The sequence below is a fragment of the Mauremys reevesii genome, linkage group 5 (genome assembly GCF_016161935.1).
Source record: "Mauremys reevesii isolate NIE-2019 linkage group 5, ASM1616193v1, whole genome shotgun sequence".
Lineage (NCBI taxonomy): Eukaryota > Metazoa > Chordata > Testudines > Geoemydidae > Mauremys > Mauremys reevesii.
The window spans coordinates 131656883-131681196 of record NC_052627.1 but is presented as its reverse complement, the minus strand read 5'-3'; the positions used below and the strand labels follow the sequence as shown (position 1 = coordinate 131681196).

General features: G+C 50.6%; 1 pseudogene; it reads left to right on the top strand.

Moving 5' to 3' along the window:
• Window positions 1-2353: 2353 nt before the first annotated feature.
• Window positions 2354-14953, top strand: LOC120406883 (annotated as a pseudogene).
• Window positions 14954-24314: the final 9361 nt, after the last annotated feature.

Below are 24314 nucleotides of genomic sequence, written 5' to 3'. Positions count from 1 at the left end.
GGCATTGGGAGGGGGCTTGCAGAGGAGAATCTGTCCACTGGGAAAGGGCTCAGTCTATTAAGGAAATAAGCGTTGATCAAAACTTCCTCTACACTGGGGAGAGGGAGCTGAGAGATCTTGGTTCTTTTCCCAGTTCTAGTGTTGACTTGGGCAAGTCTTCATCTCTTTGTTTCCCCAGAAACTTCACCTGCAAAAGCACATTGAGATCCTCTGATTTCAGGGGCAGTATGAGTGCAGGGTTATAGAACTGGCCTACACCAAATGAAGGGTGCCATTTAACTCCCACGGACTCCATGGACTTCAGTGGGAAGTGGATTGGGAATCTAAACAATTCTGTTTATTGTAAGCTAACAGGTAGCAGCAGCACTGGGTCCTGGGAGTGTCACTTTATCTCTCTCCCTAATCGTTCCTTAATGCCCATGTTATTAGGGAATAAAAGATTTCAGAGGCAAAACCTGAAGTCAGACCCCTTTATTCATGACCCCTGCTTGGCATGTCTAGATAGACTCAGCCCATATTAACTCAGGAGTGACAGATGCTCCCATCGCTGAGCCCGAACTCGGGCTCCATAAAGGAAAAATTGCAGCATGTAGTGAAATGAGGCTCATGTATTTCTCTGCCGACCTAGTTATTCTCATCAGCCCTAGGAAGCACAGCTGAGTGATTAACGACTGGGGCTGGCAGTAAGGAGATCTGGGTTCAGTTCCCAGCATGGCTGCTGACTTGCTAAATAAATGATCTCAGACAAGTCCTGTCATGGCTCTGTGCCTCAGTTTCGCCAGCTGTAGAATGGGGATAATAATCCTTCCCTGCCTCAGAATGGTGTTCATTCTGTTTGTAAGATGCTCTGAGATCTCCAGCTGCAAGGGGTTGGAAAAATACAAAGTGCTGCCTGAGAGAGACCTATCTTTGAAAGTGCTATGAGAGAACAAAGAGAACAGCCTTTCCCCCTTGTGCCCCTCGCCTCGGAGGAGAGAACTTATTAAATGTCCCTCACAAAGAATAAACTTCCTGGAGGTAGTGACGTCTCACTGATTGAGGCGGGGCTCAAGGCCACAACAGGCCAGGGGTTGGCACAAGGGGCATCCTCGTGTGCTCTGTAGTGATCAGGCTAATGTATGTGAACCACTGCTAGATGGAATTGGAACTGCTCAACTGCATTGTAGGACCTATGCTGTTCGCACCCGGTGGCAATAGGCCATTAGCTCAAGCAGTGAGGAACCGAGCTGCTGAGGCGGGTTTCGGCAGCCAGGATGTGCAGCACAGTGTCAACAGTGAAGGCCTGGTTAGCCCCAGATTCGATACAGTGTGAAGAATTCTCCTGTTTTTACCCCTGTAGCTTAAGACATAAAATCTGTGCACACAACCACTTCTGCCCCTTCAAGACATTTGCCCCCAGGGCCCATCTCCAAACACCATGGAAGTTGCCCCTGTACATTGCCTGGGACTGTCCAAGCGTCCCGAGAAATGTCGCACCAAGGAGCCATCACTCCATTTCCCCTTCCCTTTGGAACTCCTAGCAACTGGCTTTGGCAAGCCAGCTGGAGTCAGCCCCGGCAGGGTGAGTCTCACTGCCTGCTGGACAGGGGATCGCAGAAAGGCCTGGATCTTCCCCTATTAAGGAAATATTGCCCATCTTTTCTTAGGAACCACCTTCTGTTAGTAATCAGCTGCCTTTGGCAGCTCCTTCGCCATGAAATTATTAGCAGGATCTTTCCTTGTCATCCCCATCTGTGTTTAGAGCGTGACCTCTGCTAGGTACTGGCCAGTTCAGGATTGCCTCTCTGGGAGCTATGCTTGTCACCTGCTTTCCAGCACCATTATTGATTTCCCTGTCCAGTGTGCGGAGGTATTTCTGGGAACAACTTGTGCTAGCCAATAACATGCTCCGGACTAGCTCCCAAGTAATCTAGTTCTCATGCTCTGCCTATATTTGCCTAGCATGTGCAATTGTCACATGGCTTGTCACTGCATTAGTTGGGGCTCAAAACAGTGTTACAGCTGCAGCCAGCTGGCCGCAACCATGCGGAAAAACAGTTCCAAACCTATCAACAAGCCACAGTGCGGACTCAGCCTCAGCAACACCTCATACACGCCGCGTTGCAGCAAGCGAGGGAGGGATCCCTTAGAACTTCATTTGCCAGCTGTTACATATATACACAGCTGTTGCCACGCCCACTCCCAGGTCCCACAGATCACTCTTGATCTGAGTGGAAGAGGGAAACAATGACAATCATGGCTCCTGCAGTGCAGGAACTATTAGCAAATGCTAGCTTGTTAATGGAGACCTCCTTTAGCAGATCAAACCGAATACAGGGCTCCGTAGCTAAGTTAGACACATGGCATTGGGGATATGGATCAAACTGGTAGGTGAGTCTGTTCATTTGGATATTATTCAAGGATTTATGATCTAAAGAGATTATAATAAAATCCATAGCTTGGCTTAGTGTCAGGCAAGGTGCCTGAAGAGCAAGGATCGTACTTTTCTGGATTTGAATGGCTATTTTCTCAGAAGAAATCAATCTCGGCTTTCCCTTACAAAGATACATTGGCCCAAGCCCTGGTTCCAACTCCAACTGAGTGAGTGGGAGTCTTGCCATTGCCTTCCCTGGGCTGTGAATCAGGCCCCTAGTATGCATGATTATGTCTCCCTGTAGGGGCTGGCCCCTGCAACTATAACAGCTTTCTACTGCTTGACAGATGGAGTCCTTTAACTCAGGTGGTAGGGCTTGTGTTTATGGCATTGAAGGTACCAGTTTGATCCCCACTGGCAACCATTTTACAGCCATAGTTTGTTACATTCAGATCCAAACAGAGACCGGGGCAGCTCTGAATTTTGGACTGGGATCCAAACTTGGTCAGAATCCAAGTATGGGCAGGTTGGATCCAGAGTATCATTTTGGGCCCATCTCTTAGGAGGACACTGTAGTTCTCTAGTCTAGTGGCATGGTCCCTTGGCTCCTTTCGGATGACTGGAGGGACAAAACCACTTGGGTAGATCTACCCCACTGGTGCAAAATGCCACACCCTAGCAGTGCGCTGAGCAAACCAAATGCCTAGGCGGTTTCTTACCATGTGATGGCGGAGTCAGGTTCTGAACTGGAACCTCTGAAGGGCATTTTCATTTGCACTGCCTCAGATCTTCTCTAAGTCTGACATTTGCTCTTCTAAAAGCTGTGAACCGGAGGCACCCAAGCGTGTGGGACCCTGACAGGTGACCTGAAAGGAGTGTGTCCAACCTGCCTTTACATTTACGTTGGGTTTTTTAACTCAAAACTAAATTCCCACAGCTTATTTGCGTGTCTCTGTCTTGTGTCTGTTCCTTTACAGGAACCATGAGCCAGATCCTCAGCTACTGGCAGCCCACATAGCTCTGTTGACTTCAGTTGAGAGATGCCAATTTAGGCCAGCTGAGGATCTGGCCTAACATGTTGTCTGGGTTCACCAGCAATAAAACCCCCGCAGCTGAACAGGTTGGAGTCTGGCCCTGCCGGCGGTAGGGGTTGGGTTAGCCGCAGGCGGCTTTGTTGGAATCCACATAGACCCGCAGGCAGCACTTGGGATGGCCCTACTGTAAACATAAGTCCTGACCTTGTGTGTTGTGTTTCTTAAAGTCTCCCTCGCTATCTGCTCTTACTGTGAATTCAAACCAGAAGTTAAACTGTTCCCCTGTGTTCTGCGTTGACTGTTGATGTGTGTCTCTGAATTCCGTCTAGTGAGACTTGGGAAAAACATCCATGAAAACAAATATTTTCAAAGGAATAAGTATTTATTAATTAAAACAGACCTGGCTTCGTGGCTCATGTCCACATTCAGACACTTCCGCATTAACTGTGCCTCTGGTAAATGTGTTTAAAGAAAAGAACTTAAAAAAAAACCTGGACTTTTTGTACAGCAAAGATGTATCCATTTAGAAATCTATTGTTAAACCTCTAGCACATTTCACAATCAACAACTAGTCTATTGTACATCTCCATCGGGTTATAACATTGTGAAGAGTCGCTGCCTTTTGGATTTTCTACAGTGTACATATATAGATATGTCCATATAGAGATAGGTGTATATATATATAAAGATCTATATGTATACATATCTCTAGCTCTCTCTCTCTATCGATATCCGACTGTGAAGGATTTTTATTCCATCAAAATAAAATGGAGAAAGGCCCCTTTTAAGAATCTGCATTTCTGGCTGGTCTGTATTTTCGTCGAGGGAAAGGGGCAGTGGGAGCGAATGTGCAGAAGCGCTCAGTGTTCAGACCTCAGCAGCTGTGTCTGGAGTGGGAGAAGGTCACAGAGGTTTTAAAAACAACCCACAAAAGAAAGAAACTCTCACCTCAGCTCGCGGTGAGCTTGGGGCAGTCTGGGTTTTGCTGGCTTTCATTCAATGAATGGATTTGTCACAGTAATAGAAGGGGGCCTTCGTGCAGTGGGTGGGAGAGTATATTATTAACCATTTGGTTACAGGCTAATCCTTAAGGGGTTTTCAAAGACAGCTGGGTGTTAGGCAGCCAATTCCCATTGAAAGCCGAGCCCCTAACTCCCATTTGTGTCTGTGTATCCAGCTATCCCGTCCTTCCCTGTGTGACAGATAGGGGCACTGTAGCAAGGCAAAGGCTTATCCAGGCCAGGTAGATCCTTATCAGCCCTAGCTCCACCTTCTGCCCCAGCTGGCAGGTCTGATGTGCGCCTCCATCCTTGTTTCTGAGGCTGACCACCCGGCTGGGAGGGAAGCAGCAAGCTAAGGCTGCTGGATGCTGGTGATGTCTCAGCAGGGTGGTCAAGGCAAGAAAGGGGACAGGTAATGAGGGGGCCAAAGTCCCTGGATTTGACGCCAAGGGATTAACAAAGTGATCATTGTTCCTCTGTTCCACCTGAGAGCCTGAGAATGGAGCTGTGAGCACTGGGAGGGTCCTGGAATGTTTGTTCTGGAGAGGTTCCCGCCTGCTGTTTATTTCAATAGGATTATTTATTAGCTTCTTCATTCCTTTCCCACCTTTGCGACACTCCAGCCAGACTCCAAGAGCGGCCCTACGCCTTCAATGCATGTTTCTGTCTGACAGCTGTTACAAGCAACCGCCTGCGATCACTGCCCTTGGGGAGAAAGGAACCCCCCTCCCTTTTTAGTGTGTTTACGGCTGTGGGTGGGCGCAGGGACAGGCCTGCATGGATCCAACTGCAGGATCGGGACCTTAATGAGAGTCCCTGCTGTCTGCGTGAGGGAGGGAGAACAACTGTACAGGTAAATGCAAGGGTAAAACCCCCAAATTTGCCCAGCAGACCAAAGAGCAGGAGTTGGACCTGAACTTGCTTGTAACTTCTTGAGTGAAATTGACTGACTAGGTCTTAAACTGATGGGATTCCATCAATAAAACAGCAGGAGGGGAGGGGATCAGAGGAATGGGCTGCTTAACCTGCCACCATCAGTTTGCGGCTGCATTGCCTGATGCCCCACCTGTTCTGGTCAGGTTTTGAGGAGGTGATTTTCAATCCCCTGAATGTCTTTGAAATCCCACCCTACCCCCAGCTGCCAGCAGTCCTGTTCTGCTCAGATGGAGCTGGAGGGAGCCCAGTGCTTGAACACAGAATTGCTTGTTGTTCCAGAGGCTGAATAGAAACTCCAGAGTGCAGCTTGTCATGTCAGCGGCCTGGCCACTGCCTTACGCCATCCTATCTGCCCCAGCTCTGGAAATGGGGGCTTGGGAGCATATGATTAATAACGATGCACTAGGAGAGGCTGGTTTATGGTGAGGGATAAGTCACTAAAGGGGACAGGTTCTTTCACCCTGGCTACTGCTGTGGTTCAGCCATGACACTCAGGCAAGAACTTCCAAATCCCAATGCAGAGATGAGCAAGAGGGACGAGGGGTTTCCCAGAGTCGCCTGGAGGAGCCATCAAATATTCTTGCTCTACCCATGGAGCTAGCAGAGGGCTCTCTCGCCTCAGCCCACTTGCCACCATTGCTGTCTGGGTAATCAACATGAAGAGGTATCAGGGGATCACAACCATCTTGCTCTTCCTCTACTGCTAAATGGAAGGTGGATCCTGACTAGATCCCAGGTAGGTGGGAGAGGGATCCCTGTACAGAAAAGGTTGAGTACCACTGAGCTTCTGTTGATTCTTATAACAGCACAAACACTGCTCTACTGTGTGTCATAAGCCCAATACTGCTGATGGTGATCCTCCTTTATCTCAAGTGGTAGGGGCCTGTGCTCATGGAGCCGAGGTCTGTCCCCGGCGTTGCCTTGGAGTTCTGCATGGCTGGTGTGCAGCATGACAATGCAACGTCCCCGGTGGGCTCAGTGTTTACAGCATGAAGCTACACTCACATAGATGAATGGGGTGCATCAAACAAAGCAATTAGAAAAAATGGGAACCAGAGCACTAGACTGGGTGACAGGAATCCCTGAATTTGAACACTGACTCTAACGCATAGGGACGGGGAGCACAGGCTGGGGGGCTGGAACAGAGAGGGTCAGAGGGACGGGGAGCACAGGCTGGGGGAGTTGGATCTCTGAGGGTCAGAGGAAGAACACAAGTTCAGGGGGTCAGATCGGTGAGAGTCAGGGGAGGAGCACAGGATGCGGGTGTTGGATCGGTGAAGGTCGGGGGAGGACATATGATTGGGGTGGATCAGTGACTGTGAGAGGAGGTTGGGGAGCAGAGGCAGGGGGTCGGATCAGTGAAGGTCGGGAGGCTGGTGGGGTGGATCAGTGAAGATTGGGGAAATTGGGGAGTACAGGCCAGGGGCTGGATTGGAGAGGGTTGGAGGGGCAGGGAGCACTGGTCGTGGGGGGCCTTATCAGGGAGGGTCACAAGTTTCCCTTAAATGAATTTGAAATGTTGGGCCATTTGCCCACCCTGTGTTCTGGAACACGACTGGGGAAATCGCAAACACAAAGGAAGCTGGGATTCACACCCCCTGCACAGGCACGTCTCCAGCCTGCGCTATAGGAGAACTCCCCTATAACAGCAATAGTAGATCTCTTATCTTGCCTGTGGGCTGGCACACTCATTCAGCCACACAAAGCTGGTTCATTACAACACACACACACACAAGAGCAGGGCTGATCCCCCCAAGGGAGGGGAGTGGATCTGGCCCAGAATGGACAGATTCCCAGGGAAGTGGTTTCACAGTGAGGGGCTCTGTCATTCCTCACCCCACTTCCCTGCAGCTGTTGAGACGCGGCTCGTCACAGGGGACTGCAGCCAGCACAGCGAGGTCTTCACACTGAGCGCTCACAATGAGACGATGGACGTGCGCTGTGATACAGTCACTCAGGCAGCCACACAAGGTACCATCCGAAACCAGGGCCCAAACTACGGCACAGAGCGGTTCCCAGTCACCGAACCCCAGACTGGGCTCCCTCGTTCCTCTCTCCCTCCCCATGGATCCCCAGGCCAGGCCCTGGCCTCTTTCTCTAGCCCTGGAGTGCTCCTTGCTGGCCGAGCCAGTGGTTCTCAGGCTGTGGCCATGGAGCTAACACCTTCGTTCCTGCCTGTCCCACAGCTTGAGCCCCCAGCAGTGAGGAGTTGGGGGCACAGAGGGGAGACAGCTCATGAGAGGGTCTCTGGTATGAAGTGGGCCCAGAGAATGGAAAGGGCAGGGACGCCCTAGTCTAGCTAGACCCCGAAATGGAGATGTGGGGGACCAGGGTAACGTGTACCCTCAGCTGCCATATTCAGGACCCTGAATCCTCCAGCACCAGCGGAAGCTCATCCCTGGCCAGCCCCTCTCCTGATCCCACTGAGAAAAACTGAATCTTCATCTCTGCATCCTGCAGCTGGACGTTTCCAGCCGGACGCGTTCCTGGGGGCTCCGAGGGAGGAGGTAGCACAGTCCAGTGGCTAAACCTTAAGAGTTGTGGCCAGGATCCTGGGTTCCATTCCCAGATCTGCCACAGACTCACTGAGCCCCCTGGGCACCCGGCCGGCTCATTCTTTGCCATTGTATCCCAATCACCCTAACGAGGGATCATCTCCTCTGCCAGCTGGTGTGGGGCTGCTGCTTTTATTTCCTACTCCACCCTGGACTCCATAATCAGTGCAAAACGTCTCAGCGATGGAAACCTACTGGCTGGTGGGAAGCTGGAGAAGAGTCACCTCAACTCCAGGGTGGTGAGTGGAGCCATCGGAGACGGGAGACCCATTAACCTCTCCAGACCAAGAACTTCACCCTGCGCCACAGACAGGTGCGTGGAGGGAGATCCCCTCACTTTGCTCCATATCTGGGGCTCCAGAGAGGTATGTAGAAGGCGCCATCTCCTGCCAGGCATTTGGACCGTGCTGCCTTTCTGGCTCCTGATGGTCCTGAGAAGAGGAGGCCTCCTTATTCCTGACGCCTTGGGGCTGTGTTACTGGAGGAGGTTACCGGGGGTCGCACCACGACACAGGGCTGTGCAAAGTGCTCTAGGGTAACAGCTCCGCCTAGCTCACCCCTGAGCCAGAATAACTGGAAAGCCGCTTTCTATAGATTGTGGGGTTCAGGGAATCAGCAAGAAACTCTTAGATACGGTAATGAAGTGGTTAGGGTGCATATGGGTATGTGTGCACACAGCACTGCCCTCTGCTGGACGCTGTCGGAACTGCTCAGCTCACGTTCCTTATAGTGCTAACGGCTAGCAGGATTTATTCCCCTTTTGCTCCAATAGCAGGGCCTGGGCTTTTGCAGCAGCAGGATCTGGGTTCTCTCTCCGCTGTCACCGGGATGGCCCCAGTGGGCACTGGGGGCTGCGTGGGGAGAGCTGTGGAGCTGTAGGTGGCCTTGGGTTTGCTATAGACATGTGATAACAGAACCGACGTTCTGTGGTCCTGTGAGGATGAGGTTGAGGATGATTCTGTTGTGTTTCCAGGCCAAAAAAGAGGAGGAAGAGGCTCTCTGCATCTACTGGAAAGTGGTGGCCGAGAACGGCAGCTGGTCTCCGGACGGCTGCACCACCGTGCACACGAACTGCACTCACACCACCTGCAGCTGTGACCATCTCTCCAGCTTCGCTGTCCTAATGGCTCCCACCACAGTGACGGTATCTCACCGTGAGACTCGGATCGCAGGGCTTGACCCTGAGCTCCGCACCCAGTCGTGGGCAAAGCTCTCCCTGGAGCGACTGGAGGCTTTGCTGGGGAAAAGGCTGAGTCGGAGCCGAGGGGGCTGGGCTGGGGTCACTGGTGATTCTCCCTTTGCTGTGTTACAGGAGAGCTACCCACTGACCATCATCACCTACGTGGGACTGACCCTCTCCCTGCTGTGCCTCTTCATTGCCATCCTCACCTTCCTCCTGTGCCGCTCCATCCGCAACGTCAGCACCTCCCTCCACCTGCAGCTCTGCCTCTGCCTCTTCCTGGCCGACTTGCTCTTCCTCACTGTGGTGATCCACACCGGCAGTATGGTACGGCCTGATTCTCCTCTGCCCTGTTCCTCCAGCAGTGCTGGGGTGTGTGGCTTTGAACCCCTTTGTGCTCCCTGGATTCTGGGCTGTGCAGGACATGGGGGGATTCCCGGGGGGTGGGGGGGTGTTTCCACCCCGTTAGGCCCCTTCACACTGGGCACAGTGCTCTGAGTGTCCCCAACCCCTGGAGTTCAGCCAGTTCTATCCCTATGTCATAGTCTCCCTGTGCCTCGATTCCTCTCCTACGTGACTTGTCCATGGTCACCCAGGGACTCTGTGGCAGGGCTGGGAACAGAACCTTGGTCCCCTGAGCCCTGCTCCTTTGCTCTAACCACTAATCTGCTCCCTTCCTGCATCAGCAATGTGCACCCGCAGGACCCTCCATAGACCGAGGAACCTGCCGTCTCTGGGTCACGGAGCGCTATACCTGGAGAGCCGTGCTAACAATAATCCTGGTGTGACCCGCTGGCTGGTCTACTCCATACTCAGCATTTCCCTTCCCCACCGCAGTGTCCCTGGGCTCTCTGTCTCCCCCAGGTGGCGTGTGCTGTCATTGCTGGCCTCCTACACTACCTCTTCCTGGCCTGCTTCAGCTGGATGTTCCTGGAGGGGCTGCACCTCTTCCTCACCGTCAGGAACCTGCAGGTCGTGAATTACACCAGCGCCAGCCGGTTCAAGAAGAGATTCATGTACCCGTTCGGCTATGGATTCCCAGCCCTGGTGGTGGCTATTTCTGCAGCGGTGAATCCTGGTGGCTACGGAACTTTCGAACAGTACGTGCAGCGCCCAGCCTGAAGGGGAGCTGGGATGTGGCTTCCATGTGCTTGTCCGGCTCACCCCAGGTCTGACTTGAACCTCGATTTCCCAGCTCACCCTGCCTGGGAGCTGAATGTCCCCCTGGGACCCTTCCCATCCCCAGGGACACTAAGCTGCCCCGAGCGCTGTAGTTGAGTTGCCCCCTGTCAGCCATCTACACTCCTCACCCCACTGATGATGCAGAAGAACAAGCCAGAAAGATCCCAGCTTGACTCCCAGGTCCCAGGCTGGGTTTGTGGGGCTGGTGGGTAGGAAACAAATGCATCTTCTTCCTGTGTGCAAATCCCTGCGGATCCCCTCTCTAAAGTGAGCGACTCCACTAAACAGGGTGTGGCATGTTCTAGACACCCCAGGCGAGATCCTCAGCTGGTGTAAATCAGGGCAGCTCCACTTCCTTCAGTGTAGCTAGGCCAATGTCCATCCGCTGCATGTCTGGCCCTCCATCAATACTGCGCCCATCCACCTGAAAGGGTCATTTGAGGAGGTGGAAGAGGAAGTGGTGGCTGAAAGCAGGAGATGCTGAGGTACATGGGAAGGGCTGTTAGCCTGCTACTCGCAATACAGTCAGCCATGTCACAGGCAGGCTGAGATCCATCTTGCTTTTGAGAGCCAGCTGCCCTGTGACACCCCCTCTCTGCCCCCAGGACTGAAAAAGGGCAGTAATCCCATTAAAGTCACCTTCTTCTTCCTCCCTGCCTGTAGCTGCTGGCTCAGCCTGGAGAGGGGCTTTTGTTGGAGCTTCCTGTGTCCAGTCTGTGCCATAATCCTGGTGGGTACCTCACAGAACCAGAGTGCCCCATTCTCCTCTCACCTGTGACCCCATTGATTTCAGTGAAGCAGGGAGGGGAACGTGGCCCATAAAACACAAGGGAAGACCCAGTTAGATCCCACCTGGCTCATCTGCTGTGGTCAGTCCCGGGATTAGTCCCTGTGCTGTGCCCTCAGGCCTGCAGCCGTTACTCGTGCCCATAGGCAGCAGGTTTGTATAATTTTTAGTGGGGCCCAAAATGGTGGTGCCCCCCCGCTCCCGCCCTGTAAGCCAATATATAATGAAGCTACAACGCGTCAGTGCCACAAGATTACAAGGGTCAATTAAAAGTGGAAAGTCAGAAGCAGCACTTGCCTACTTCAATATACAGTATTATGTTTTGTTGCACCTGTTGTGATGAAGTGGGAATGTTCTTAATATTTTCTCTGAATACTGTGTGGGTGCCTCAGTTTCCCCTGCAAGATGCCAACTGAAGGTGTTGGGGACAAAGAGATCAGGTGGCCTCCTTGTCCGGAAGAGAGACAGAGGCCAGAGGAGGGAGTGTCAGTTTGGAGCTGGCTGGGGAAATGGGGAGAGACCCAGAACTTGGTTCTGGGCTCCCCACCCCCTAAGATGGACCTGACAGAGGGGTTCTGTTTTCTGTACCAACAAGCTCTGTTTAAACTGTGTTCCCGTCATCTAATAAACCTTCTGTTTTACTGTCTGGCTGAGAGTCACATCTGACTGCGAAGTTGGGGTGCAGGGACCTCTGGTTGCCCCAGGACCAGCCTGGGCAGACTCACTGTGGAAAGTGCATGATGTGGAAGGGCATGCTGAATGCTCTGAGGTCAGACCCAGGAAGGTGTAAGCTTCTTGCCCTGGAGACAGTCTGCTCCGAGAGAGGAGGCTCCCCCAGAGTCCTGACTGGCTTTGTATGGAGTTGTTCCAAAGCATCACAGCATCCCCTTCCACACCGTGCACTTCCCAGAAGTTCACACAGGCACTGACACTCCCTCCTCCAGCCTTTGTCTCTTTTCCAGGCATTAGGAGGCCACCTGATCTCTCTGTTCTCCAACACCTTCAGTTGGCACCTTGCAGGGGAAACTGATTTGGGAGAAATGAAGTAAAAGCTGCCCAAACCGAGCTTGAGCACTCCTGAATTTTGAGGTGTTCAAATCTGGAAGGCAGGTGCTGGGGGTGGGAGAGGGCTGTGGGCTCCATGGGGGAGCATGGCAGCAACTGTCTGGAGCTGCACGGAGCCAGACACGCTGGTCTGAGTGGCACAGTAAGCGGTTTGGGGGTTGGAGAAGGGGTAGGCGGTTCCGGGGGGCAATCAAGGGACAAGGAGCAGGGGGGGTTGGATGGGGCAGAGGTTCAGAGGGGCAGTCAGGGGACAGGCAGCAATTGGATAGGCATGGGAGTCCAGGAGGTTTATCAGGGGACAGGTAGGAGGGTCCTGGGGGGAAGTTGGGTGGGATCTCAGGAGGGGGCAGTTGGGGACAAGGAGAAGGGAGGCTTAGATAGGGGCTGAGGTCCCAAGGGGCAGTTAGGGGCAGGGGTCTCGGGAGGGGGTGTCGGGGACAAGGACCAGTGGTGCTTAGATAGGGGGTGGGGGTCCTGGGGGGCAGTTGGGGCAGGGGTCTGGGGAGGGGGCAATCAGCGGCCAGGGGCTGGGATTCAAAGGGCTCTGGGCTGCTGGCAGCCGCGGGGAGCCCAGAGCCCTTTAAATCCCAGCCGCGGCGGGGAGTCAGAGGGCTCTGGGATCCCCGCCGCAGCAGGCAGCGCAGAGCCCTCTGACTCCCGGCCGCAGCTGGGATTTAAAAGGCTCTGGGCTCCAGGCGGCTGCCGGCAGCCCAGAGCAGGGGAGAAACCTAGCTCCAAATATTGCTGGAGCTGAGACCCTGACTGTGAATATTCCTGGGGCTAAAGCCCCAGGAGCCCATATAAGTTGGCGCCCATGCTCGTGCCCAGGTCCCAGGGATGTCAGCAGGATTTTGCCAAGTGAAGACAGAAGAGTTTGGTCTAGTCTAGTTAATGACCCAAGGAATGAGGAAGGGAGAGGGCTGCACTCTGCAGTGGTTTTTGTAGGGGGGGAGGGAACAAATGTCCCTACATATTCCCCTGGGGAAGTTGAGGGGTGGGGAATTTGTTACAGCCTGGAAGTGGCAGGAAGTATTCTAGAGGCAGGATCTGGAATCTCTGAGCCAGATTCTGCTCTCAGTTAAACCAGTGTAAACCCAAAATAACTCCTGACTCCGCTGGAGAGGCTCCATATTGAACTCTGAGCAGCATCTGGCCTCTGTGATCCCATTGATCCAGATCAGCCCTGGCTGTGCTGTCAGCTCCATGCATGGGGAGGGACCGACAGCTGCCAGGGGATATTACAATAGAGGGGATGATTCCCACTGGAAATGAGCAGTCCCTGGTTCTGCAGTGTTTGGCTCGGTCCCCTGGGATTGTTCTCTGCCTCAGCTGGAGTCACCAGCCCCGGATGGGATGTTTTACAGGAAATATTTCCCGCTCTTTCCATAGATAAATATAACGTTCTTTGCCCTGACCCTGTGGATCCTGAGAAACAAACTCTCCTCCCTCAATGCAGATGTGTCCACTGTCAAAGACCACAGGTGAGAAGGCAGCAAAACAATCCTGGAGGGTCAGATGCCTTGGTTTGGAAGGTCTTTGGCACCAGAAGGGAGTGAGGGATTGCAGGAGGAACAGCATATCTAGGATCCATGGGAATGAATTCCCAGTTTGTTTGCATTGAGAGTAACCCTGTCCCACACAGGAAAGCAGGGGACAGTAGCTCCACCCCACCCTGCTCAGATCCTCCTGACCCAATTGCTCTCCATAGAGTTATTGTAACGGGATCTCTCCATCTGCCTTTATCCAGGTTACTGACCTTTAAAGCCATCGCTCAGCTCTTCCTTCTGGGCTGCTCATGGAGCCTTGGTCTCCTCCAAGTCGGCCCAGCAGCCACAGTCATGGCGTATTTATTCACCATCGTCAACAGCCTGCAGGGAGCCTTCATCTTCCTGGTGCACTGTCTCCTCAATCGCCAGGTAACGCCCGTGCCTGTCATCAACCCCCCAGCACCTTCACTGGCCTCATGGTGGCCATGTCTGATCTTCTCAGCGTTAGTTACATAGTGCAGTGACCGTGTCCCTCACTCTCCAGGTGAGAGAGGAGTACAGGAGATGGATCAAGGGATTCCGAACATTCAGCACGAAATCTCAGACATACGATCTGTCCATGTCTGCTGTCCCCACCACCAACACCAAGACGGTAAGAGGTCCTCTGCTCTGTTCCAGTACCCGCCTGGGAAACAGTCATCTCTAGCTGGGTCTCATTACTGCTGGAAAGGTGCAAAGCAGTTCCCTGTGCTGAGTTCCTAGACAGAGTAGGGTGTCAGCTGGGAAAGTGATTACAAGTGTCAGTGAGAGTCGGTCATTATCGAGGGGTATCCTAGATGTCTGAGGCACCAGAACAGAATGTCCTGTCCTGTCACCTCCGCGTTCCCTTCCCTTGGCTCTCCTGAGAGCTCCAGGGGTCACTCACTGTGGACTAGGCCAGTATTGGCTCTTGCAGTGTCATGATTTGAATATATCATATTGTTCCCTAGGATTGTCAGTGCAGACGGATTATCCCCAATGAGCACTCAGCACTGTGAAGAATTTCCCTTGGCTCCATTATCCCTATGGGTCAGGATCCAGGGGCTCTGCATCACCTCCCAGAGACAACACACTGGTTTGCACATTACACTCTTAGTGGCTTTGAAACCTACTGTCATTTTTCTGTTTTTCTTGCCAGGACTAACCCTTCTGACCATGAGACAGAAAGCATCAGCAAAAGCAATGAAACTTCAAGCCTTGGGAGACAGCCTGCAGTCTGAACATGAGCAAAAACTGGCAAAAATTCAAATGGAAGAGGGGCAAGCCTTGGCCCAGCTGGAGAAAGAGGCTGATAAAAGAAAGAAAGTAGCTGCTAAGAGAGAAGAGAAAGCTCGTAGGGGGCGTCTGGAGCTGCTGGCTGCTGAGGAGAAAACTCCACAGATGCAACAGGAGACGGCTAGACTCCAGCTCCAAGTCAAAAACGCAAGGGAAGAACAGCAGAAACTGTATCCTCTTGAAAGTCCAGTTTATAACAATGTTGGTATGTTGTATAACTCTGAGCAGGTGTCTGGGTGTAACCAAATGTACAGGGGTGAGCTTGAGCCGGTTGGCAGGACCCGGTTGTTAAATTTAGAAGCGGTTTTAGAACCGTTGTTAACTGGCTTCCCTGCGAGGGAAGCGTTGATGGGCTCTGGCTGGGAAGGCTGTAATTCCTCCTCCCGGCCACCGGGGGGCGCTGTGCTGCGGGAGCCATGTGAGCTGCCTCCTGGCCCTGTTGCTGCTGCTCCTCGGAGCTCCGGCCCTGGGGCTCCTGCTGCTGCTTGGTGAGTCCCCGGCTGCCTCCTGCTGCTCGGGCTGCTCCCAGCCCCTCCCCGTGTGAGTATCTGCGCCCCTCCCCTGCTCCCCCCCCGCCTTCCCTGCCCCCTGTCACAGCCGCCCGCAGCCACCCTCTGCCCACAGCCACCCTCTGCCCGCAGCCGCCTGCAGCCAGCCCGTGTCACACCCCCTGCCTCCAGCTAGCCCTGCCCTACGCCCCTGTCTGCAGCCAGCCCCATGTCCACTGGTGCCCTGCAGTTCTCAGGGCAGTAACCCTGCACACCTGCTTCAATGAGGGGGGGCAGGGAGCAGCTGGGACCCACACATGTGCACACCCTAAGGTGACCAGACAGCAAGTGTGAAAAAATCGGGACAGAGGGTGAGGGGTAATAGGAGGCTATATAAGAAAAAGACCCCAAAATTGAGACTGTCCCTATAAAATAGGGATATCTGGGGACCCACACATGTGAAAAGGAGCTCATTTCTAGTTCAGGCCCATCTTTTTAAAAAAGAACTTTAGATAGGGTTAACATACATCTGTATTTTCCTGGACATGTCAGGCTTTTCGGTTCTTAAATCGCTGTCTGGGCGGAATTTTTAAAATTTAAAAATTCCTCCTGGGAAAATACGGCCGTATGGTAACCCTATTGGTACAAAAAATGCATGCTCTGGCACATCCCTTAAATCAGAACTTTTTATACAGAACCTGTTGTTAAGATTTTAGCAGCTCATCACTGCAAATGTACCCCAACACTGCCACCTTTTATGTAGCTGCTGTTACTGTGTGTTCAGTAGAAGGTGGCTCCATAATTTGTGCCAGTGCTATGTATGGGAGTGGTAATGGAAAATTCATAGAGAGTGTAAAAATCAATGGTAAAGGCTGTTTAGGGCAAATTATGGCATCTAACATCACTCTTGTTAAAGCAGATCTAGTCAAAGAGGAAGATTATTTACCAAATCAGAGTGTGAATGTTGTGATCCTCTATGAGTTTACTGTCCGTGTGCCTTTAGCCAGAATCCACCTCGAATGGAATGGGGCTAAGCATGAACTTATCGCTGGGGTAAGGAAGTTATTGCCTAAAGATCTTTTAATTGGGGAAAATGTTAAAGCTTTGTTCAGTTCAGGTAGCCAGTCACAGGACAGGAATGATCTTACACCTATGTCTATTGTGGGCAATGGTTTGCCTGAGGAGGGTTGCTCCAAAGGTTTGTCTGTGCCAGAAAGCAGTGTGTCTGTGAATGGAGTTAGATCAAGAGCAGAAAGATCTCATTGGTGAGGAAAATGTTTCTCAGGAGCAAATTAAAGAAAAGGTCAGGTGGAAGCCCTAACTGAGGAAGGAGAGGGTAGATTTGTGATGGGTGATGGATTGGTGGCTAGTGCAGCTTGTAAAAGTGAACCTGAAATGGGTAACTGTGATTTGCTGAAAGTAGCTCAGTGTAGTAAAAAAAGCAGCAGCTTCTTCATTGGGAGTGGCAATGTGCCTGGTAGGGAAAGTTTGGAGAAGCCTAGGCAGCCTTGTGAGCTGGTGGCTTTGTCTAGTCAGCAGTTTGGGAAGACAAGGATAGTGGAAGATGAGTGTCCCTATCCCTTACCTGTTTCCTGTGTGGAGAAATGTGACAGTGAAGGGAATGTGCCTGTGTCTGTCAGGGTATTGACTTGCCTATGGAGAGGAGCTACCCCAGTCTCCAAGCAGTTGTCTGTGAACAGCCCTGTGTGCTGGGACAAGGGAAATGAGATCCCAAGCTGTGTGTCTGCTGAATGATTATGTGTCTCCGGCTCTTCTGTGTCTGTGGAGCAGACAGAAGGTGCCTTTCAGCCTGTGATGGTAGAGGGTGATTCAGTTGTCTCAGAGTTGGTTGTAAATACAGCTAAAGCCCAGGAAGGGAATGGTCCTAAGTTTGTGTCTGCTGGGGAGAATGGCGCTATAACTAGGTTGCATCCAGTTAGTGTCCTAGCAAAGTCCCAGAGACCAGACAATTCTGGTGCTTGTAGTTTGCCAGTTGCTAATGTGTGGTTGGAAAAGGGTGTAGCAACTCTGTCTAATCAGGGTGATACCCTAGCCAGGGCACAAGGGGAGCAAAAAGGTGATTTAATTGTGTTACCTACTGACAGTTTGACAACTTGTAGCAAGAAGGAAAAGATTCCTGAACTTGTGCATGGCCAAGGGAAGGAGAATGCTTCTAACCGGTTATCTAGAAAGTATGTAAGTTTGCTTGAAAGGGGATTGTGTATGAATCTGCCTGATGGGCCAGAGGTGATTCTGGATATAAGTGAGACCCAGAAAGAGTCTGTGGGGGCTCAGGAAAGTGTTCACTTAGAGCAAGCCCTAGGTGAAGCAGGGAAGGGCAGAATTTCTGAGAGGGGTGAATTGCTGCTTAGAGAAGCTCCTAGGGAAAGGAATCCTCATGGTAACCTGTGGAAGCAGTTTACTGCAACTGAAGGGTGTGAAAGTGATTTAATCAAGGAAGTTTCAGTTCCTAACAGCCAGAAATTTTCTGTTGTGAATGGATCCACTGACTTTCCCTTTGAAAGATACAGTGTGGGCAGCTTTAGAAAAGATCTCAGATGGAGTAAAAGCTGTTAAGGAAGTTTTTTTATTTTGTTTGTTTGTTTTTTTAAATGGTGATAGTTTATTATTAATTAAAATTTTCCAAACCTCATAATGAGAAAGCTTTATACGAGTGTGAAATTACCACAAGTTAACCTTTTCACCAGGGAAGAATATCTTTAAAACATCAGGGCCTGTCTACAGATTAACATAAATTCTAGGTAGTAATTAAAAATATTTTATTTTAGAGTGGGAGAGTATTGTTATAATTTATAGGGAAGATAAAAATAATGCAAATTTGTGACACTGGCTTCCAGTGGCATGTAATGACATTTCACTGCGGAGATGTATGGTACAGCTCTGTAGGATTATTCATGTTGCCAGAGCATATGTTTAATTTGAACCATTTCACTGTTCATTCTGTTAAACAGTCTGAATGGGATAGAAAGCATTTCTTAAATTACGTGGGATTATTTTATGACAAGTTTGTCACGTATCTATTGGGTTTCCGGGAAACTGGGCGGGCGGAAGCCCTCCCAATGCTAAAAGATCCCCCCCCCAGCCTAAGGGGAGGATCTACAGGACCTCAGAAACCTACTAATTTTGAGGGACAACTAATAAAAGAACAGGGACAGGAGTGCGGTCAAAGGGTCATAAGAAGGGAGCCTGATGGGGACACCAAGCAGAGAACCCCGGACAGCGCCCACTGCTCCTCGAAAGCGTCAAAGGAGCCAGTGGACACCACCCAGAGGAACTCCGCCCGGATACGTGAACGGACTAAGGATTGGAAACAAGCCCTGCAGTCGCAGGAGTCTCCATTGGCCAACCGCCTCTCCCTGGTTGTATAGATGGCCATTTTAGCCAGGGCGAGGAGGAGGTTGACCAGGAGGTCCTGTGACTTTGTGGGGCCACGGATAGTTGAGCAGCCTTATAACCAAGTGGCTGGGGTTTGACCAGCTTGTTGGGAAGACAATGGTGTTGGAACAGGAATGTCTCCATGCTGATTCTGTGAGTGAGCAGTCGGTGCTTCAGGGTCTGAGGACAGATTTGGTTACTGGTGTTTCAGAACAAAACAGTTTTATGGCTGAATGCTTGAGGATGCAGGGGAGAGCAAGCAAACTCTCACCCTCAGACCCTTTGGATTTGTGTGGTATCTCTGTAAGACAGAGTCCAGCCTTGGAATTGGTAGCAGCTAAGAAGTTAAAAGCTAGTGTTTGTGTTGATGCAAATTACCTGGCTGGCAGGGAAAAGAAAGACTTGCTAATAGCTGTTAGCACAGAGAGCCCGCCCCATCAGCCAGTGACTTCTGTTAGGCAAAAGCAGATCCAATCCACTGTTGTTCAAACTAAGTTTTACCTTGAGTTTGTAAAGAGATTCAATCATGTTATTGAACATGACTTTGATAAACCATTTCTGTTATATACTGGTACGGCCTCTAACCCAACACTAGCTGTAGTGAGACAGACCCAAGGATGGGGAGCTCTTGGGATGCAGTCAGTGATGTTTGTGTCATCCCTTACTGCATCAATTTTGCGTTGGGGGTGACGTTATTGATATACACTGGGACCGTATAGAACAGGGTTTGCAACCAAGGTCCTGTAGTGGCACCAAATCTTATGTAAAGGGGATCATATAAGGTGTCTAAGACCTGGTTATGGGCTGCTGGTTATGATTATGCTGTCTATATGTATGTATCATTTTGTAGTTGAAGTTATAAGTATTGGCTCTATACTGTCTGTATTTTGTATTTGTGCTCTGCTTCTGGGTGACACCCCAGAGAAGTTGGTGTTAGATCTGCCTAGCCTGCTTGATGGCCCATTAAGGACCATCAGCTACACAATTGACCCATGGAAAGAAGGCAGATACTCCTTGTAACTCAGCAACGTATGCAGGGTCTTGCCTATGTGACTCCAGACTCCATTTTGCTGTAATATTCCACAGTAAGAACCAAGAGGTTCTTACACCTGGAAAAGCCTATATAAGGCTAATGCCTCATCTCCATCTTGTCTTCAATCCTGCTTCTTACCTCTGGAGGACTTTGCTACAAGCTGAAGCTCTACACAAGGGACTGATGACCCATCCCAGCTGGGGATGTACTCCAGAGACTTGATTTGAACCTGCAGTTTATTCCATCACTGCTACAAGCCTGAACTAAGAACTTTGCCATTACTGTATGTAATTGATTCCATTTAACCAATTCTAGCTCTCATCTCTACCTTTTTCCCTTTATGAATAAACCTTTAGATTTTAGGTTCTAAAGGACTGGCAACAGCGTGATTTGTGGGTAAGAGCTGATGTGTATATTGACCTGGGTCTGGGGCTTGATTCTTTGGAATCGAGAGAACCTTTTTCTTTTATTGGGGTGTTGGTTTTCATAACTATTCATCCCCAGGACAGTGGCACTGGTGGGGATACTGGGAGACTGGAGTGTCTAAGGAAATTGCTTGTGTGACTTGTGATTAGCCAGTGGAGTGAAACCAAAGTCCTTTTTGTCTGGCTGGTTTGGTTTGCCTTAGAGGTGGAAAAACCCCAGCCTTGGGCTGTGACTGCCCTGTTTGAGCAATTGGTCCTGAATTGGCACTCTCAGTTGGGTCCCGCCAGAACTGCATCGTCACAGATCCTTCTGTGGAGCAAGCCTCAAAATCGCGTAGTATTACAGATGATTTGAGACCGTACCAAGAAATGTTTGAGGAGCTCAAGTGACAAGAGCAACAGTTGCCAATCACCATGTTTTTAAAGAAAAAACAACCAGCAGCAGAGCCTACACAATCAACTTCTCGAGCTAAACCAAAGCCAACCACGCCGTTTCGACTCGCTATCCATCACTCATGCCTGGTCCATCGTCTCCTGGATCGACATCAAGCCCTGATGACTCAATTATAGTGTTGTCAAGGGAAGAGGAAGACTAATCATTGGAGTGTGTACAGTACAAGACTAGCAAGAATATCCAGGATGACTGGTGACTGTTCAGGTTTACAGTACTGCATTGTACTGTACTGTTCATTTCTTTCATTCTTCTGTCTGTTATGTTGTTAAAAATATTGTAAAATTGTGCATTTGTAGTCTATTTTATACTGTACTGTACATTGCTGTATACAATACATAGTACTGTACAGGGTTGTATACACAAAACTGTACTTTATGGGTGATTTAAGGGATTTTCAAGGGTCATTTTGACTATAGGAGATTTTCGCTTTACATGCTGACTGCGGAACGTAACGCCAGCGTAAGATGTGACAGACCAGTACAGTCTTCATTGCAGCTCACATGGTGGCTTTTCCATGAGCCCCACCTCCTTTGGTGCACAGGATGGATGGGGCTGATGGAAAGGGTAGCTAGTCAGTGTTCCCTTCTATCTGCATTGGTCAGTGGGTGGCGCTTGTTGTATTCATTTAGATGGAAGATCAGGCCCAGAGAGTCAGAGGTGTTAACGAGACCCTGCAGCTGTCCAACGTTAAACACTCGGATACAAAGTCGGGAGACTGGTATACAGAGACCTCAAGCTGCTTAGTCCCATGGCAAACATCCCTTTAAAAATCTTGGTAACTTTCTACTGAAGATCCAGAAGAAGAAAGAAAAACAGTGACAGCATTGGAGGTGTAAAACACTAAGGAAGGCTTTTATCTTAACAACATTTTTGTTGTTGTTCCCTTTCCCTTGACCAGCAGAGCGGCTTTGCAAAGAAAACCCTCTATCTGACAGTCTCTCAAATTAGTGGGTCTCAGCCTGTGGTCAGCGGACCCTTGGGGTCTGCAGACTATGGCAAGCAGGTCGAAAAATAAGGCAACTTACAGCGCTGCAGCTGGACCGTACAGCTACTCCTCTGCAGTGCATGTGGCGAAGCCGCTCTATGCCAATGAGAGAGAGCTCTCCGGTCGGCATGAAAAAGCCACTCCAGTGAGCGGCAGAAACTATGTCAGTGGAGAAGCTCTCCTGCCAATGACGCACTTATGCCAGCGTAACATATATCACTCGAGGAAGAGACATGAGCAACAGACATTTTGACGACATAAGTGGTAGTGCAGGCATGGCCCATCCCTTTAGTAGTGTGTCAGAAGAGACACCTTTAAATTGGGGCATGAAGGAGACAGGGAAGAGGACAGATACCCAAACATATTCTTCAAATTGATCTAGAACGCAGTAGTCACTGGCAACAATACATTGCTTCTAGATTCTGAAATGCAAACATGAAATCCTCTTCACCAGCTCATACTCCAGATTACCAAGGCACTGTGCAAGTTGTGGGCTGTGCTTATTAGTATTTTAAAATTAGGAGTGTAACTTTTAAATAAAGACACATTTCCTATAAATGAGAGAAAGTTATCGTGTGACTAATCCAAATAATTTTGCTTTATACATCAGTAGGTGAGGGCTTGAGAATACAGCAGGTTTGAAGGAGAGAGATGGCTTCCGCTGGTTTGCATTTCTTCTTGTAACTCATGAGGACACAGTCCAGACTATAAACAGAAAAATCAGGACTGGAAAAGCGACAGTCCTCTACCCCGCCATCAAAGAGGCATAAAACAATCGTGCAACTTAAAGACTTGAGCTATGGAACACTCAAAGTATTCAACAAAAGGAAATTCTAAATCATTTCCTGTGTTTTACCATAGTTTCATTCTTGCACAGGACTGGATTTTAGAATTCATGTACTAGGTATTTCTCACCTATGGTCACAATTCTGTTTGTAGCATCACAATTAGCTGCTGTAGATTTTGTTGACCCCTCTATGACCCCACTGCTGCTGCTTCTGGCCGCCCTGCCGCAGTCCCTGGGTGGCTCGAGCCGCTTCACCCAACCCCGGCTGTGGTGCTAGGGGGCAGTCGCCCTGCGGCACCTGCAGGCGGTGCCGTGTGCCCACAGGGCGGCCCCCAGCCCGAGTGTCCCCTGCTCGGACCCTGCCCGGCCCAGCCACAAGGTGTGGGACCTGCTCCCTTGTGGCGTGAACCGCAGCAGCCGCAGGGCACCCCTGCGCACAATGTGCTGCTGCTGTCATGGCTGGCTCTAGGATTTTGCCGCCCGAAACAAAACAAAAAAAAAAGATGGCCGGAATGCCACCCCTGAAAAGGTGCCACCCCAAGCACGTGCTTGGTTTGCTGGTGCCTAGAGCCGGCCCTGTCTCTTATGCAATCCTTATCTTGTTGTTGTGTAGGTACAGAAGAAGGTAATGGCAACACTGAAGGGCATGGGGGGGTCTTGGTAGCTGCCCTTTGTTTAGTTAGGCAGGATGGAACATGTGATTCAAGGCACGAATGGTGTTCCATAGTGATCCCATTGTGTTAAAAATGGTCTAGATTGTGAAGAGACTCATAGGTATTTGTGTTCCATTTTTATCAATACTTAATCAAGAATCCCTTCAAGAATCCCCCTGGAGTGCTGCGCTCCTGTTCGATTGAAAACTCACATTGCTTTTAGATCCACTAATCCCAAAAGAATAGTACAATTCTACTCAGGGCCACTGCTCAACTGAACACACAGAACTTAAAAAGAAAGTGTGTGTGAAAACAGGAATAAATTTATCATCAAAGAACAGCGATTCAAGCAAGAGAGAGTGAGAATTTTGGAAACAGTTACATATTAAACAAAATCATAACATGCTAGCCTTTCTAGAGACTAAAAGTGACCAACAAGACGTTATCCTATCTCCACAAGATCGCTTACCACATATTCTTTCACCAGTATTTTCAACCCTTTGGCTGAGAATCAGGGGCGTAGCCACAGATGGGCCTGGGTGGGTTGCGGCCCACTTACTTAGCAGCCAGGCCCATCCAAATCTGAGCAAAGATGTTGTGCTGCCACAACAGCCTGGGGCTTCACTCAGGCACCTGAAATCCAGGACGGAGCTATGCACCTGTCCTTCAGAAGGCTACTCTCCAGCAGCTCTGCCTTGTCATTTTCTGAGCTGCGGGACAGAGGGTTCCTGCTGCCCTGACCTCTCGGGGCAGACCGGCCGCAGGAGCACATGCCAGCACGCAGCGGTCACACACAATGAAGCAACGAAGGACAGCACCGCAAAGACGCATTAGTGCCCTAGCTGTTCTGTCATCCCACCCCTCCTCCACCTGGCTATACCATCAGGTCACTAACGTGAGGAGGATTGAAATTGGAAAGGAGGTGGCGGGAACCTCCACCCCATGCGTGGGGCTTGGGCCTTCCCCACGCAGAATACAGCATGGGCTGTTTGTGCGCCAGAAAATCACCCCATGCGCAGTGAGGGCAGATGCTGTGTCTCCCCTCCGCTGGAGGAATGGTCAGACCTCCACCGCAGCTGCTCTGAGGGGAAGTGTGTGCACAGTGCTTGTGTTGTGCAAACCTTGCCCCGTGTAAATACACTCAGAGTCAACCTATGGTCCAGCTCTTGTAAAATGCAGCCAATTAAACCACAGTGACC